Genomic DNA, 14,972 nt, shown 5'->3' with positions numbered 1-14,972 from the left:
GAAAACAAGGCCCCTCTTAGGTGTCTCAAGTCTTGCCAGTGTGTTTGGGTACTCCTTTTGAAAAGCCTGGCTAGTATTTTGCCCTTAACCAGCACCTTCTATCTATGAAACTGGAGGAGCTCGGCCAATGCTAACACCTCTAAACCATCTGCTGTGGAAATGCCGCCACCCCTGGGGTGGGATGCAGGGGCTGTTTAACAGCCACACAGCGCATGTTTGAGACAGGAGTGGAAGAATGCTGTGTGATCACCACTGCAGGTGGAGATGTAGGACAGCAGAATGCAAAAGGCCCTGGCATCCTGACCCCAAAAGTCAGCTTCATAAACACGAACGTATCACCAGGTCTTTAACCACCCACAACAGCTCAGGACCTTGGTCTCCCTCTGCATCAGACAGGTGGCACCTCCAGCTGCACAGCCCCCTAACACCATGCTGAGCCACTGACTCCATACCAAAAGAAAGAGCGCCCCCTACTGACTCACCAGTGTCACTTCATGTGCCACCAGGGTCCTGCTTGGAGATCTACCATGCAAAGATCAGTGTAGCCCAAACATGCTTAGCTTGGGAATGCCGAGCCATAGCTGGGGATGACCTGTGGTAACATGGAAATAGATTATTAATATTATATATATATAAGAATCCCCATATCTAGCTCTGGTCATCCCCAAACTATCCAGCGACTCTCCCAAGCCAAGTAAGGTTCAGATAGGTTGATAGTCAGAGGAGAGATCTGTGTATTTATATATAGTTATTCTCAAAGGTGCCATCAGCTGACTCTTTGGCAAAGACAATCACAGACCTAGTCAATGGCTGTTCCAAGCACTCCCTTTCAGAATCAATGGAAGGAGCAATTAAGTCCCTTTATGTAGTCGAGACAGCTACAAACAATGGAGGGACTGCCCAAGGCAAATCAGAGCTGAGCTGAGCGGGCTTGGGAGCAAGGGGGAGCATTCCCTAGCTGCAAATGCAAGGGCTAAGTTATGAGTTTTGAAGGCCCTGTGTGTTGGAGGCAGAGAGGCAGGAGAAGCAGTTGTGAGCATGATCCTGGGAGGAAGCAGCAAGAGGGAGAGAGAGAGATGCTTGGGCACAGTGCTCGCTGGAGTGGCAGACATGGGACTTTCTGAGCAAGGAAATTGCCTACTATTCGTTGCTCCCATGTTCAGGCAACCAGGACTCTGAGGATTTTTTGTTGTTGTAAATAAACAAGGTTACCCCCAAATAATACCCCTGGCTTGTATCAATATTTTACAGTGAAATTTCCCTTTAGCAGCAATTCCCAGGGTCAGTGCCAGGTTTAGCAAGTGCGTGGGCCCCATTCGAACAGTTTCAACGGGGCCCCAGCAGAGATGACTTTAAAAAAAAACCCACACAAATAAAACACGTGGGGCTTCTACGCACCGGGCGGCGCTCCTAGTCTTCGGAGGCGGGTCCTTCACTCGCTCCGGGTCTTCGATGGCACTGAAGGATCTGCCGCTGAAGTGCTGCCGAAGAACTGGAGGGAGTGAAGGACCCGCCGCCGAAGTGCTACCGAAGACCTGGAGCGACGCCGGGTGAGAAAAAATTAAAAAGGAGCCTCTAGACAGGGAAGGGATTCTCGGCCACATCCCAGACTTGGCGGCCCTGCCACTGGCCGTGGGAACCTCTTAGGCACGGGGCACAATTCGGGGGAATTGGTGGAATTGGACTAAAGACGGCCATGACCCCAAGCTCCAAGTACCCTACAAATAGAAACCCTAACCCTAGCTCCAAGTGCCCTACCCATAGGAACCCTAACCCTAGCTCCAACTGCCCTAACCATAGGAACCCTAACCCTAGCTCCAAGTGCCCTACCCATAGGAACCCTAACCCTAGCTCCAAGTGCCCTACCCATAGGAACCCTAACCCCAGCTACAAGTGTACTACCCATAGGAACCCTAACCCTAGGGCGGGAAGCCCTACCCATAGGAACCCTAACCCTAGCTCCAAGTGCCCTACCCATAGGAACCCTAACCCTAGCTCCAAGTGTACTACCCATAGGAACCCTAACCCTAGGGCGGGAAGCCCTACCCATAGGAACCCGAACCCTAGCTCCAAGTGCCCTATCCATAGGAACCCTAACCATAGCTCCAAGTGCCCTACCAATAGGAACCCTAACCCTAGCTACAAGTGCCCTACCCATAGGAACCCTAACCCTGGCTCCAAATGCCCTACCCATAGGAACCCTAACCCTAGATCCAAGTGCCCTACCCATAGGAACCCTAACCCTAGCTCCAAGTGCACTACCCATAGGAACCCTAACCCTAGATCCAAGTGCCCTACCCATAGGAAACCTAACCCTAGCTCCAACTGCCCTACCCATCGGAACCCTAACCCTAGCTCCAAGTGCCCTACCCATAGGAACCCTAACCCTAGATCCAAGTGCCTTACCCATAGGAACCCTAACCCTAGGTCGGGAAGCCTTACCCATAGGAACCCTAACCGTAGATCCAAGTGCCCTACCCATAGGAACCCTAACCGTAGATCCAAGTACCCTACCCATAGGAACCCTAACCGTAGATCCAAGTACCCTACCCATAGGAACCCTAACCCTAGCTCCAAGTCCCCTACCCATAGGAACCCTAACCCTAGCTCCAAGTGCCCTACCCATAGGAACCCTAACCCTAGGTCTGAAAGCCCTACCCATAGGAACCCTAACCCTAGCTCCACGTGCCCTACCCATAGGAACCCTAACTCTAGCTCCAAGTGTACTATCCATAGGAACCGTAACCCTAGCTAAAAGTGCCCTAACCATAGGAACCTTAACCCTAGCTCCAAGTGCCCTACCCATAGGAACCCTAACCCTAGGGCGGGAAGAACAACCCATAGGAACCCTAACCCTAGCTCCAAGTGCCCTACCCATAGGAACCCTAACCCTAGCTCCAAGTGCCCATAGGAACCCTAACCCTAGCTCCAAGTGTCCTCCCAATAGGAACCGTAACCATAGTTCCAAGTGCCCTACCCATAGGAACACTAACCCTAGTTCCAACTGCCCTACCCATAGGAACCGTAACCCTAGCTCCAAGTGCCCTACCCATAGGAACCCTAAACCTAGCTCCAGCCGTCCTGCCCATAGGAACCCTAACCCTAGTTCCAAGCGTACTACCCATAGGAACCCTAACCCTAGCTCCAACTGCCCTACCCATAAGAACCCTAACCCTAGCTCCAAGTGCCCTACCCATAGGAACCCTAACCCTAGCTCCACCTGCCCTACCCATAGGAACCCTAAACCTAGATACAACTGCCCTACCCATAGGAACCCTAACCCTAGCTCCAAGTGCACTACCCATAGGAACCCTAACCCTAGATCCAAGTGCCCTACCCATAGGAACCCTAAACCTAGCTCCAGCCGTCCTGCCCATAGGAACCCTAACCCTAGTTCCAAGCGTACTACCCATAGGAACCCTAACCCTAGCTCCAACTGCCCTACCCATAAGAACCCTAACCCTAGCTCCAAGTGCCCTACCCATAGGAACCCTAACCCTAGCTCCACCTGCCCTACCCATAGGAACCCTAAACCTAGATACAACTGCCCTACCCATAGGAACCCTAACCCTAGCTCCAAGTGCACTACCCATAGGAACCCTAACCCTAGATCCAAGTACCCTACCCATAGGAACCCTAACCCTAGCTCCAAGTGCACTACCCATAGGAACCCTAAACCGAGGTCTGAAAGCCCTACCCATGGGAACCCTGACCCTAGCTCCAAGTGCCCTACCCAAAGGAACCCTAACCATAGCTCCAAGTGCCCTACCCATAGGAACCCTAACCATAGCTCCAAGTGCCCTACCCATAGGAACCCTAACCCTAGCTCGGGAAGCCCTACCCATAGGAACCCAAACCCTAGCTCCAAGTACCCTACCCATAGGAAACCTAACCCTAGCTCCAAGTTCCCTACCCATAGGAACCCTAACCCTAGCTCAAAGTGCCCTACCCATAGGAAACCTAACCCTAGGCAGGGACACCCTACCCATAGGAACCCTAACCCCAGCTCCAAGTGCCCTACCCATAGGAACCCTAACCCTAGGTCTGAAAGACCTACCCATAGGAACCCTAACCCTAGCTCCACGTGCCCTACCCATAGGAACCCTAACCCTAGCTCCAAGTGCCTTACCCATAGGAACCCTAACCCTAGCTCCAAGTGTCTAATCCATAGGAACCATAACCCTAGGTCGGGAAGCCCTACCCATAGGAACCCTAACCCTAGCTCCATGTGCCCTGCCCATAGGAATCCTAACCCTAGCTCCAAGTGCCCTACCCATAGGAACCCTAAACCTAGCTCCAGGTGCCCTACCCATAGTAACCTTAACCCTAGTTCCAAGTGCCCTACCCATAGGAACCCTAAACCTAGGTCTGAAAGCCCTACCCATAAGAACCCTAACCCTAGCTCCAAGTATACTACCCATAGGAACCCTAACCCTAGCTCCAAGTCCCCTACCCATAGGAACCCTAACCCTAGCTCCAAGTGCCCTACCCATAGGAACCCTAACCCTAGGTCTGAAAGCCCTACCCATAGGAACCCTAACCCTAGCTCCACGTGCCCTACCCATAGGAACCCTTACCATAGCTCCAAGTGCCTTACCCATAGGAACCCTAACCCTAGCTCCAAGTGTCTAATCCATAGGAACCATAACCCTAGGTCGGGAAGCCCTACCCATAGGAACCCTAACCCTAGCTCCAAGTTCCCTACCCATAGGAACCCTAACCCTAGCTCCAAGTGTACTATCCATAGGAACCGTAACCCTAGCTAAAAGTGCCCTAACCATGGGAACCTTAACCCTATCTCCAAGTGCCCTACCCATAGGAACCCTAACCCTAGGGCGGGAAGAACTACCCATAGGAACCCTAATCCTAGCTCCAAGTGCCCTACCCATAGGAACCCTAACCCTAGCTCCAACTGCCCATAGGAACCGTAACCCTAGTTCCAAGTGCCCTACCCATAGGAACACTAACCCTAGTTCCAACTGCCCTACCCATAGGAACCGTAACCCTAGCTCCAAGTGCCCTACCCATAGGAACCCTAACCCTAGCTCCAGCCGTCCTGCCCATAGGAACCCTAACCCTAGTTCCAAGTGTACTACCCATAGGAACCATAACCCAACCTCCAACTGCCCTACCCATAAGAACCCTAACCCTAGCTCCAAGTGCCCTACCCATAGGAACCCTAACCCTAGGTCTGAAAGCCCTACCCATAGGAACCCTAACCCTAGCTCCACGTGCCCTACCCATAGGAACCCTAAACCTAGCTCCAAGTCTACTACCCATAGGAACCGTAACCCTAGCTAAAAGTGCCCAAACCATAAGAACCCTAACCCTAGCTCCAAGTGCCCTACCCATAGGAACCCTAACCCTAGGGCGGGAAGAACTACCCATAGGAACCCTAACCCTAGCTCCAAGTGCCCTACCCATAGGAACCCTAACCCTAGGTCGGGAAGCCCTACCCATAGGAACGCTAACCCTAGCTCCAAGTGCCCTACCCATAGGAACCCTAACCCTAGCTCCAAGTGCACTACCCATAGGAACCCTAACCCTAGCTCCAAGTGCTCTACCCATAGGAACCCTAACCGAAGGTCTGAAAGCCCTACCCATAGGTACCCTAACCCTAGCTCCAAGTGCCCTACCCATAGAAACCCTTAACATAGCTCCAAGTGCCCTACCCATAGGAACCCTAACCATAGCTCCAAGTGCCCAACCCATAGGAACCCTAACCCTAGGAAGGGAAGCACTACCCTTAGGAACCCGAACACTAGCTCCAAGTACCCTACCCACAGTAACCCTAACCCTAGCTCCAAGTGCCCAATCCATAGGAACCATAACCCTAGGTCGGGAAGCCCTACCCATAAGAACCCTAACCCTAGCTCCAAGTGCCCTACCCATAGGAACCCTAACCCTAGCTCCAAGTGCCCTACCCATAGGAACCCTAAACCTAGCTCTAAGTGCCCTACCCATAGGAACCCTAACCCTAGGTCTGAAAGCCCTACCCATAGGAACCCTAACCCTAGGTCGGGAAGCCCTACCCATAGGAACCCTAACCCTAGCTCCAAGTGCCCTACCCATAGGAACCCTAGCCCTAGCTCCAAGTGTACTATCCATAAGAACCGTAACCCTAGCTAAATGTGCCCTAACCATAGGAACCCTAACCCTAGCTCCAAGTGCCCTACCCATAGGAACCCTAACCCTAGGGCGGGAAGAACTACCCATAGTAACCCTAACCCTAGCTCCAAGTGCCCTACCCATAGGAACCCTAACCCTAGCTCGAAGTGCCCATAGGAACCCTAACCCTAGCTCCAAGTGTCCTACCCATAGGAACCGTAATCCTACCTCCAAGGGCCCTACCCATAGGAACCCTAACCCTAGTTCCAACTGCCCTACCCATAGGAACCATAACCCTAGATCCAAGTGCCCTACCCATAGGAACCCTAACCCTAGCTCCAACCGTCCTACCCATAGGAACCCTAACCCTAGCTCCAACTGCACTACCCATAAGAACCCTAACCCTAGCTCCCAGTGCCCTACCCATAGTAACCTTAACCCTAGTTCCAAGTGCCCTACCCATAGGAACCCTAAGCCTAGGTCTGAAAGCCCTACCCATAGGAACCCTAACCCTAGCTCCAAGTGTACTACCCATAGGAACCCTAACCCTAGCTCGAAGTGCCCTACCCATAGTAACCCTAACCCTAGCTCCAAGTGCCCTACCCATAGGAACCCTAACCCTAGCTCCAAGTGCCCTACCCTTAGGAACCCTAAACCTAGCTCCAAGTGCCCTACCCATAGGAACCTTAACCCTAGTTCCAAGTGCCCTACCCATAGGAACCCTAAACCTAGGTCTAAAAGCCCTACCCATAAGAACCCTAACCCTAGGTCTGAAAGCCCTACCAATAGGAACCCTAACCCTAGCTCCACGTGCCCTACCCATAGGAACCTTTACCATAGCTCCAAGTGCCCTACCCATAGGAACCCTAACCCTAGCTCCAAGTGTCTAATCCATAGGAACCATAACCCTAGGTCGGGAAGCCCTACCCATAGGAACCCTAACCCTAGCTCCAAGTTCCCTACCCATAGGAACCCTAACTCTAGCTCCAAGTGTACTATCCATAGGAACCGTAACCCTAGCTAAAAGTGCCCTAACCATAGGAACCTTAACCCTAGCTCCAAGTGCCCTACCCATAGGAACCCTAACCCTAGGGCGGGAAGAACTTCCCATAGGAACCCTAACCCTAGCTCCAAGTGCCCTACCCATAGGAACCCTAACCCTAGCTCCAAGTGCCCATAGGAACCCTAACCCTAGCTCCAAGTGTCCTCCCAATAGGAACCGTAACCATAGTTCCAACTGCCCAACCCATAGGAACACTAACCCTAGTTCCAACTGCCCTACCCATAGGAACCGTAATCCTACCTCCAAGGGCCCTACCCATAGGAACCCTAACCCTAGTTCCAACTGCCCTACCCATAGGAACCATAACCCTAGATCCAAGTGCCCTACCCATAGGAACCCTAACCCTAGCTCCAACCGTCCTACCCATAGGAACCCTAACCCTAGCTCCAACTGCACTACCCATAAGAACCCTAACCCTAGCTCCAAGTGCCCTACCCATAGTAACCTTAACCCTAGTTCCAAGTGCCCTACCCATAGGAACCCTAAACCTAGGTCTGAAAGCCCTACCCATAGGAACCCTAACCCTAGCTCCAAGTGTACTACCCATAGGAACCCTAACCCTAGCTCGAAGTGCCCTACCCATAGTAACCCTAACCCTAGCTCCAAGTGCCCTACCCATAGGAACCCTAACCCTAGCTCCAAGTGCCCTACCCTTAGTAACCCTAAACCTAGCTCCAAGTGCCCTACCCATAGGAACCTTAACCCTAGTTCCAAGTGCCCTACCCATAGGAACCCTAAACCTAGGTCTAAAAGCCCTACCCATAAGAACCCTAACCCTAGGTCTGAAAGCCCTACCAATAGGAACCCTAACCCTAGCTCCACGTGCCCTACCCATAGGAACCTTTACCATAGCTCCAAGTGCCCTACCCATAGGAACCCTAACCCTAGCTCCAAGTGTCTAATCCATAGGAACCATAACCCTAGGTCGGGAAGCCCTACCCATAGGAACCCTAACCCTAGCTCCAAGTTCCCTACCCATAGGAACCCTAACTCTAGCTCCAAGTGTACTATCCATAGGAACCGTAACCCTAGCTAAAAGTGCCCTAACCATAGGAACCTTAACCCTAGCTCCAAGTGCCCTACCCATAGGAACCCTAACCCTAGGGCGGGAAGAACTTCCCATAGGAACCCTAACCCTAGCTCCAAGTGCCCTACCCATAGGAACCCTAACCCTAGCTCCAAGTGCCCATAGGAACCCTAACCCTAGCTCCAAGTGTCCTCCCAATAGGAACCGTAACCATACTTCCAAGTGCCCTACCCATAGGAACACTAACCCTAGTTCCAACTGCCCTACCCATAGGAACCCTAAACCTAGCTCCAGCCGTCCTGCCCATAGGAACCCTAACCCTAGTTCCAAGTGTACTACCCATAGGAACCCTAACCCTAGCTCCACCTGCCCTACCCATAGGAACCCTAACCCTAGCTCCAAGTGCACTACCCATAGGAACCCTAACCCTAGCTACAAGTACCCTACCCATAGGAACCCTAACCCTAGCTCCAAGTGCACTACCCATAGGAACCCTAAACCGAGGTCTGAAAGCCCTACCCATGGGAACCCTGACCCTAGCTCCAAGTGCCCTACCCAAAGGAACCCTAACCATAGCTCCAAGTGCCCTACCCATAGGAACCCTAACCATAGCTCCAAGTGCCCTACCCATAGGAACCCTAACCCTAGCTCGGGAAGCCCTACCCATAGGAACCCTAACCCTAGCTCCAAGTACCCTACCCATAGGAAACCTAACCCTAGCTCCAAGTTCCCTACCCATAGGAACCCTAATCCTAGCTCAAAGTGCCCTACCCATAGGAAACCTAACCCTAGGGAGGGACACCCTACCCATAGGAACCCTAACCCCAGCTCCAAGTGCCCTACCCATAGGAACCCTAACCCTAGCTCCAACTCTCCTACACATAGGAACCCTAATCCTAGCTCCAACCATCCTACCCACAGGAACCGTAACCCTACTCCAAGTGCCCTACCCATAGGAACCCTAACCCTAGGTCTGAAAGACCTACCCATAGCAACCCTAACCCTAGCTCCACGTACCCTACCCATACGAACCCTTACCATAGCTCCAAGTGCCCTACCCATAGGAACCCTAACCCTAGCTCCAAGTGCCCAATCCATAGGAACCATAACCCTAGGTCGCGAAGCCCTACCCATAGGAACCCTAACCCTAGCTCCATGTGCCCTGCCCATAGGAACCCTAACCCTAGCTCCAAGTGCCCTACCCATAGGAACCCTAAACCTAGCTCCAGGTGCCCTACCCATAGTAACCTTTACCCTAGTTCCAAGTGCCCTACCCATAGGAACCCTAAACCTAGGTCTGAAAGCCCTACCCATAGGAACCCTAACCCTAGCTCCAAGTGTACTACCCATAGGAACCCTAACCCTAGCTCGAACTGCCCTACCCATAGGAACCCTAACCCTAGCTCCAAGTACCCTACCCATAGGAACCCGAACCCTAGCTCCAAGTGCCCTACCCTTAGGAACCCTAAACCTAGCTCCAAGTGCCCTACCCATAGGAACCTTAACCCTAGTTCCAAGTGCACTACCCAGAGGAACCCTAAACCTAGGTCTGAAAGCCCTACCCATAAGAACCCTAACCCTAGCTCCAAGTATACTACCCATAGGAACCCTAACCCTAGCTCCAAGTCCCTTACCCATAGGAACCCTAACCCTAGCTCCAAGTGCCCTACCCATAGGAACCCTAACCCTAGGTCTGAAAGCCCTACCCATAGGAACCCTAACCCTAGCTCCACGTGCCCTACCCATAGGAACCCTTACCATAGCTCCAAGTGCCTTACCCATAGGAACCCTAACCCTAGCTCCAAGTGTCTAATCCATAGGAACCATAACCCTAGGTCGGGAAGCCCTACCCATAGGAACCCTAACCCTAGCTCCAAGTTCCCTACCCATAGGAACCCTAACCCTAGCTCCAAATGTACTATCCATAGGAACCGTGACCCTAGCTAAAAGTGCCCTAACCATAGGAACCTTAACCCTAGCTCCAAGTGCCCTACCCATAGGAACTCTAACCCTAGGGCGGGAAGAACTACCCATAGGAACCCTAACCCTAGCTCCAAGTGCCCTACCCATAGGGACCCTAACCCTAGCTCCAACTGCCCATAGGAACCGTAACCCTAGTTCCAAGTGCCCTACCCATAGGAACACTAACCCTAGTTCCAACTGCCCTACCCATAGGAACCGTAACCCTAGCTCCAAGTGCCCTACCCATAGGAACCGTAACCCTAGCTCCAAGTGCCCTACCCATAGGAACCCTAACCCTAGCTCCAGCCGTCCTGCCCATAGGAACCCTAACCCTAGGTCTGAAAGCCCTACCCATAGGAACCCTAACCCTAGCTCCACGTGCCCTACCCATAGGAACCCTAACCCTAGGTCGGGAAGCCCTACCCATAGGAACGCTAACCCTAGCTCCAAGTGCCCTACCCATAGGAACCGTAACCCTAGCTCCAAGTGCCCTACCCATAGGAACCCTAACCCTAGGTCCGAAAGACCTACCCATAGCAACCCTAACCCTAGCTCCAAGTCTACTACCCATAGGAACCGTAACCCAAGCTAAAAGTGCCCAAACCATAAGAACCCTAACCCTAGCTCCAAGTGCCCTACCCATAGGAACCCTAACACTAGGGCGGGAAGAACTACCCATAGGAACCCTAACCCTAGCTCCAAGTGCCCTACCCATAGGAACCCTAACCCTAGGTCGGGAAGCCCTACCCATAGGAACGCTAACCCTAGCTCCAAGTGCCCTACCCATAGGAACCCTAACCCTAGATCCAAGTGCCCTACCCATAGGAACCCTAACCCTAGCTCCAAGTGCACTACCCATAGGAACCTTAACCCTAGCTCCAACTACCCTACCCATAGGTACCCTAAACCTAGCTCCAAGTGCCCTACCCATAGAAACCCTTAACATAGCTCCAAGTGCCCTACCCATAGGAACCCTAACCATAGCTCCAAGTGCCCTACCCATAGGAACCCTAACCCTAGGAAGGGAAGCACTACCCTTAGGAACCCGAAAACTAGCTCCAAGTACCCTACCCACAGTAACCCTAACCCTAGCTCCAAGTGCCCTACCCATAGGAACCCTAACCCTAGCTCCAAGTGCCCTACCCATAGGAACCCTAACCCTAGCTCCAAGTGCCCTACCCATAGGAACCCTAACCCTAGCTCCAACCGTCCTACCCATAGGAACCCTAACCCTAGGTCTGAAAGCCCTACCCATAGGAACCCTAACCTTAGCTCCACGTGCCCTACCCATAGGAACCCTAACCCTAGGTCGGGAAGCCCTACCCATAGGAACGCTAACCCTAGCCCCAAGTGCCCTACCCATAGGAACCCTAACCCTAGCTCCAAGTGCCCTACCCATAGGAACCCTAACCCTAGCTCCAAATACCCTACCCATAGGAAACCTAACCCTAGCTCCAAGTGCTCTACCCATAGGAACCCTAACCGAAGGTCTGAAAGCCCTACCCATAGGTACCCTAACCCTAGCACCAAGTGCCCTACCCATAGAAACCCTTAACATAGCTCTATGTGCCCTACCCATAGGAACCCTAACCATAGCTCCAAGTGCCCTACCCATAGGAACCCTAACCCTAGGAAGGGAAGCACTACCCTTAGGAACCCGAACACTAGCTCCAAGTACCCTACCCACAGTAACCCTAACCCTAGCTCCAAGTGCCCTACCCATAGGAACCCTAACCCTAGCTCCACGTGCCCTACCCATAGGAACCCTAACCCTAGATCCAAGTGCCCTACCCATAGGAACCCTAACCCTAGCTGAACGTGCCCTACCCATAGGAACCCTAACCCTAGATCCAAGTGCCCTACCCATAGGAACCCTAACCCTAGATCTAAGTGCCCTACCCATAGGAACCCTAACCCTAGCTCCAAGTGCTCTACCCATAGGAACCCTAACCCTAGCTGCAAGTGCCGTACCCAAAGGAACCCTATCCCTAGCTCCAAGTGCCCTACCCATAGTAACCCTAACCCTAGCTCCAAGTGCCCTACCCATAGGAACCCTAACCCTAGCTCCAAGTACCCTACCGATAGGAACCCTACCCCTAGCTCCAAGTGCCCTACCCATAGGAACCCTAACCCTAGCTCCACGTGCCCTACCCATAGGAACCCTAACCCTAGATACAAGTGCACTAACCATAGGAACCCTAACCCTAGCTCCAAGTGCACTACCCATAGGAACCCTAACCCTACATCCAAGTGCCCTACCCATAGAAACCCTAACCCTAGCTCCAAGTACCCTACCCATAGGAACCCTAACCCTAGCTCCAAGTGCTCTGCCCATAGGAACCCTAACCCTAGGTCTGAAAGCCCTACCCATAGGAACCCTGACCCTAGCTCCAAGTGCCCTACCCATAGGAACCCTAACCATAGCTCCAAGTGCCCTACCCATAGGAACCCTAACCCTAGGGAGGGAAACCCTACCCATAGGAACCCTAACCCCAGCTCCAAGTGCCCTACCCATAGGAACCCTAACCCTAGCTCCAAGTGCCCTACCCATAGGAACCCTAATCCTAGCTCCAAGTGTACTACCCATAGGAACCGTAACCCTAGCTCCAAGTGCCCTACCCATAGGAACCCTAACCGTAGGGAGGGAAGAACTACCCATAGGAACCCTAACCCTAGCTCCAAGTGCCCTACCCATAGGAACCCTAACCCTAGCTCCATGTGCGCTACCCATAGGAACCCTAACCCTAGCTCCAAGTGCCCTACCCATAGGAACCCTAACCCTAGCTCCAAGTGCCCTACCCATAGGAACCCTAACCCTAGCTCCAAGTGCCCTACCCATAGGAACCCTAACCCTAGCTCCAACCGTCCTACCCATAGGAACCCTAACACTAGGTCTGAAAGCCCTACCCATAGGAACCCTAAACCTAGCTCCAAGTGTACTACCCATAGGAACGGTAAACCTAGCTAAAAGTGCCCAAACCATAGGAACCCTAACCCTAGCTCCAAGTACCCTACCCATAGGAACCCTAACCCTAGGGCGGGAAGAACTACCCATAGGACCCATAACCCTAGCTCCAAGTACCCTACCCATAGGAACCCTAAACCTAGGGCGGGAAGAACTACCCATAGGACCCATAACCCTAGCTCCAAGTGCCCTACCCATAAAAAACCTAACCTTAGCTCCAAGTGCCCTACCCATAGGAACCCTAACCCTAGCTCCAAGTACCCTACCCATAGGAACCCTAACCCTAGGTCGGGAAGCCCTACCCATAGGAACCCTAACCCTAGCTCCACGTCCCCTACCCATAGAAACCCTAACCCGAGCTCCACGTGCCCTACCCATAGGAAACCTAACCCTAGCTCCAAGTGCTCTACCCATAGGAACCCTAACCCTAGGTCTAAAAGCCCTACCCATAGGAACCCTAGCCATAGCTCCAATTGCCCTACCTATAGGAACTCTAACCTTAGGTAGGGAAGCCCTACCCATAGGAACCCGAATCCTAGCTCCAAGTGCCCTACCCATAGGAACCCTAACCCTAGCTCCAAGTACCCTACCCATAGGAAACCTAACCCTAGCTCCAAGTGACCTACCCATAGGAACCCTAACCCTAGATTCAAGTGCCCTACGCATACGAACCCTAACCCTAGCTCCAAGTACACTACCTATAGGAACACTAACCCTAGATCCAAGTGCCCTACCCATAGGAACCCTAGCCCTAGATTCAAGTGCCCTACCCATAGGAACCCTAGCCCTAGATTCAAGTGCCCTACCCATAGGAACCCTAACCCTAGATCCAAATGCCCTACCCTTAGGAACCCTAACCCTAGCTCCAAGTGCCCTACCCATGGGAACCCTAACGCTAGCTCCAAGTGACCTACCCATAGGAACCCTAACCCTAGCTCCAAGTGCCCTACCCATAGGAACCCTAACCCTAGGTCTGAAAGCCCTACCCATAGGAACCCTAACCCTAGCTCCACGTGCCTTACCCATACTAACCCTTACCATAGCTCCAAGTGCCCTACCCATAGGAACCCTAACCCTAGGTCTGAAAGCCCTACCCATAGGAACCCTAACCCTAGCTCCAAGTGCCCTACCCATAGGAACCCTTACCATAGCTCCAAGTGCCCTACCCATAGGAACCATAACCCTAGGTCGGGAAGCCCTACCCATAGGAACCCAAACCCTAGCTCCAAGTACCCTACCCATAGGAACCCTAACCCTAGCTCCAAGTGCCCTACCCATAGGAACCCTAACCCTAGCTCCAAGTGCCCTACCCATAGGAACCCTAACCATAGCTCCAAGTGCCCTACCCATAGGAACCCTAACCCTAGGTCAGGAAGCCCTACCCATAGGAACCCGAACCCTAGCTCCAAGTACCCTACTCATAGGAACCCTAACCCTAGATCCAAGTGCCCTACCCATAGGAACCCTAACCCTAGGTCGGGAAGCCCTACCCATAGGAACCCTAATCCTAGCTCCAAGTGCACTACCCACTTCTTGCATCCGAAGAAGTGGGTATTCACCCACGAAAGCTCATGCTGCAAAAACATCTTTTAGTCTATAAGGTGCCACAGGATTCTTTGCTGCTACTACCCATAGGAACCCTAACCCTAGCTCCAACTGCCCTACCCATAGGAACCCTAAGCCTAGCTCCAAGTGCCCTACCCATAGGAACACTAACCCTAGCTCCAACCGTCCTACCCATAGGAACCCTAACCCTAGCTCCAAGTGTACTACCCATAGGAACCCTAACCCTAGCTCCAACTGCCCTACCCATAGGAACCCTAACCCTAGCTCCAACCGTCCTACCC

At 52.8% G+C, this 14,972-nt stretch overlaps 1 protein-coding gene across 3 annotated transcripts in view; it reads right to left on the bottom strand.

Moving 5' to 3' along the window:
• SV2A (synaptic vesicle glycoprotein 2A) overlaps positions 1-14,972 on the bottom strand; it is a 67,339-nt gene that overhangs the window by 36,105 nt on the left and 16,262 nt on the right. The window contains exon 2 of one of the 3 annotated variants that reach the window (XM_044991716.1): positions 483-592. The exons of the other annotated variants lie outside the window; for them this stretch is intronic. The gene's annotated coding sequence lies outside the window, so the exon portion shown is untranslated. The remainder of the gene's footprint in view (positions 1-482; positions 593-14,972) is intronic. 3 annotated transcript variants of the gene reach the window in all.

This window comes from Mauremys mutica, chromosome 17 (genome assembly GCF_020497125.1).
Source record: "Mauremys mutica isolate MM-2020 ecotype Southern chromosome 17, ASM2049712v1, whole genome shotgun sequence".
Taxonomy (NCBI): Eukaryota; Metazoa; Chordata; order Testudines; family Geoemydidae; genus Mauremys; species Mauremys mutica.
This window is presented reverse-complemented; position numbering and strand designations above follow the sequence as displayed.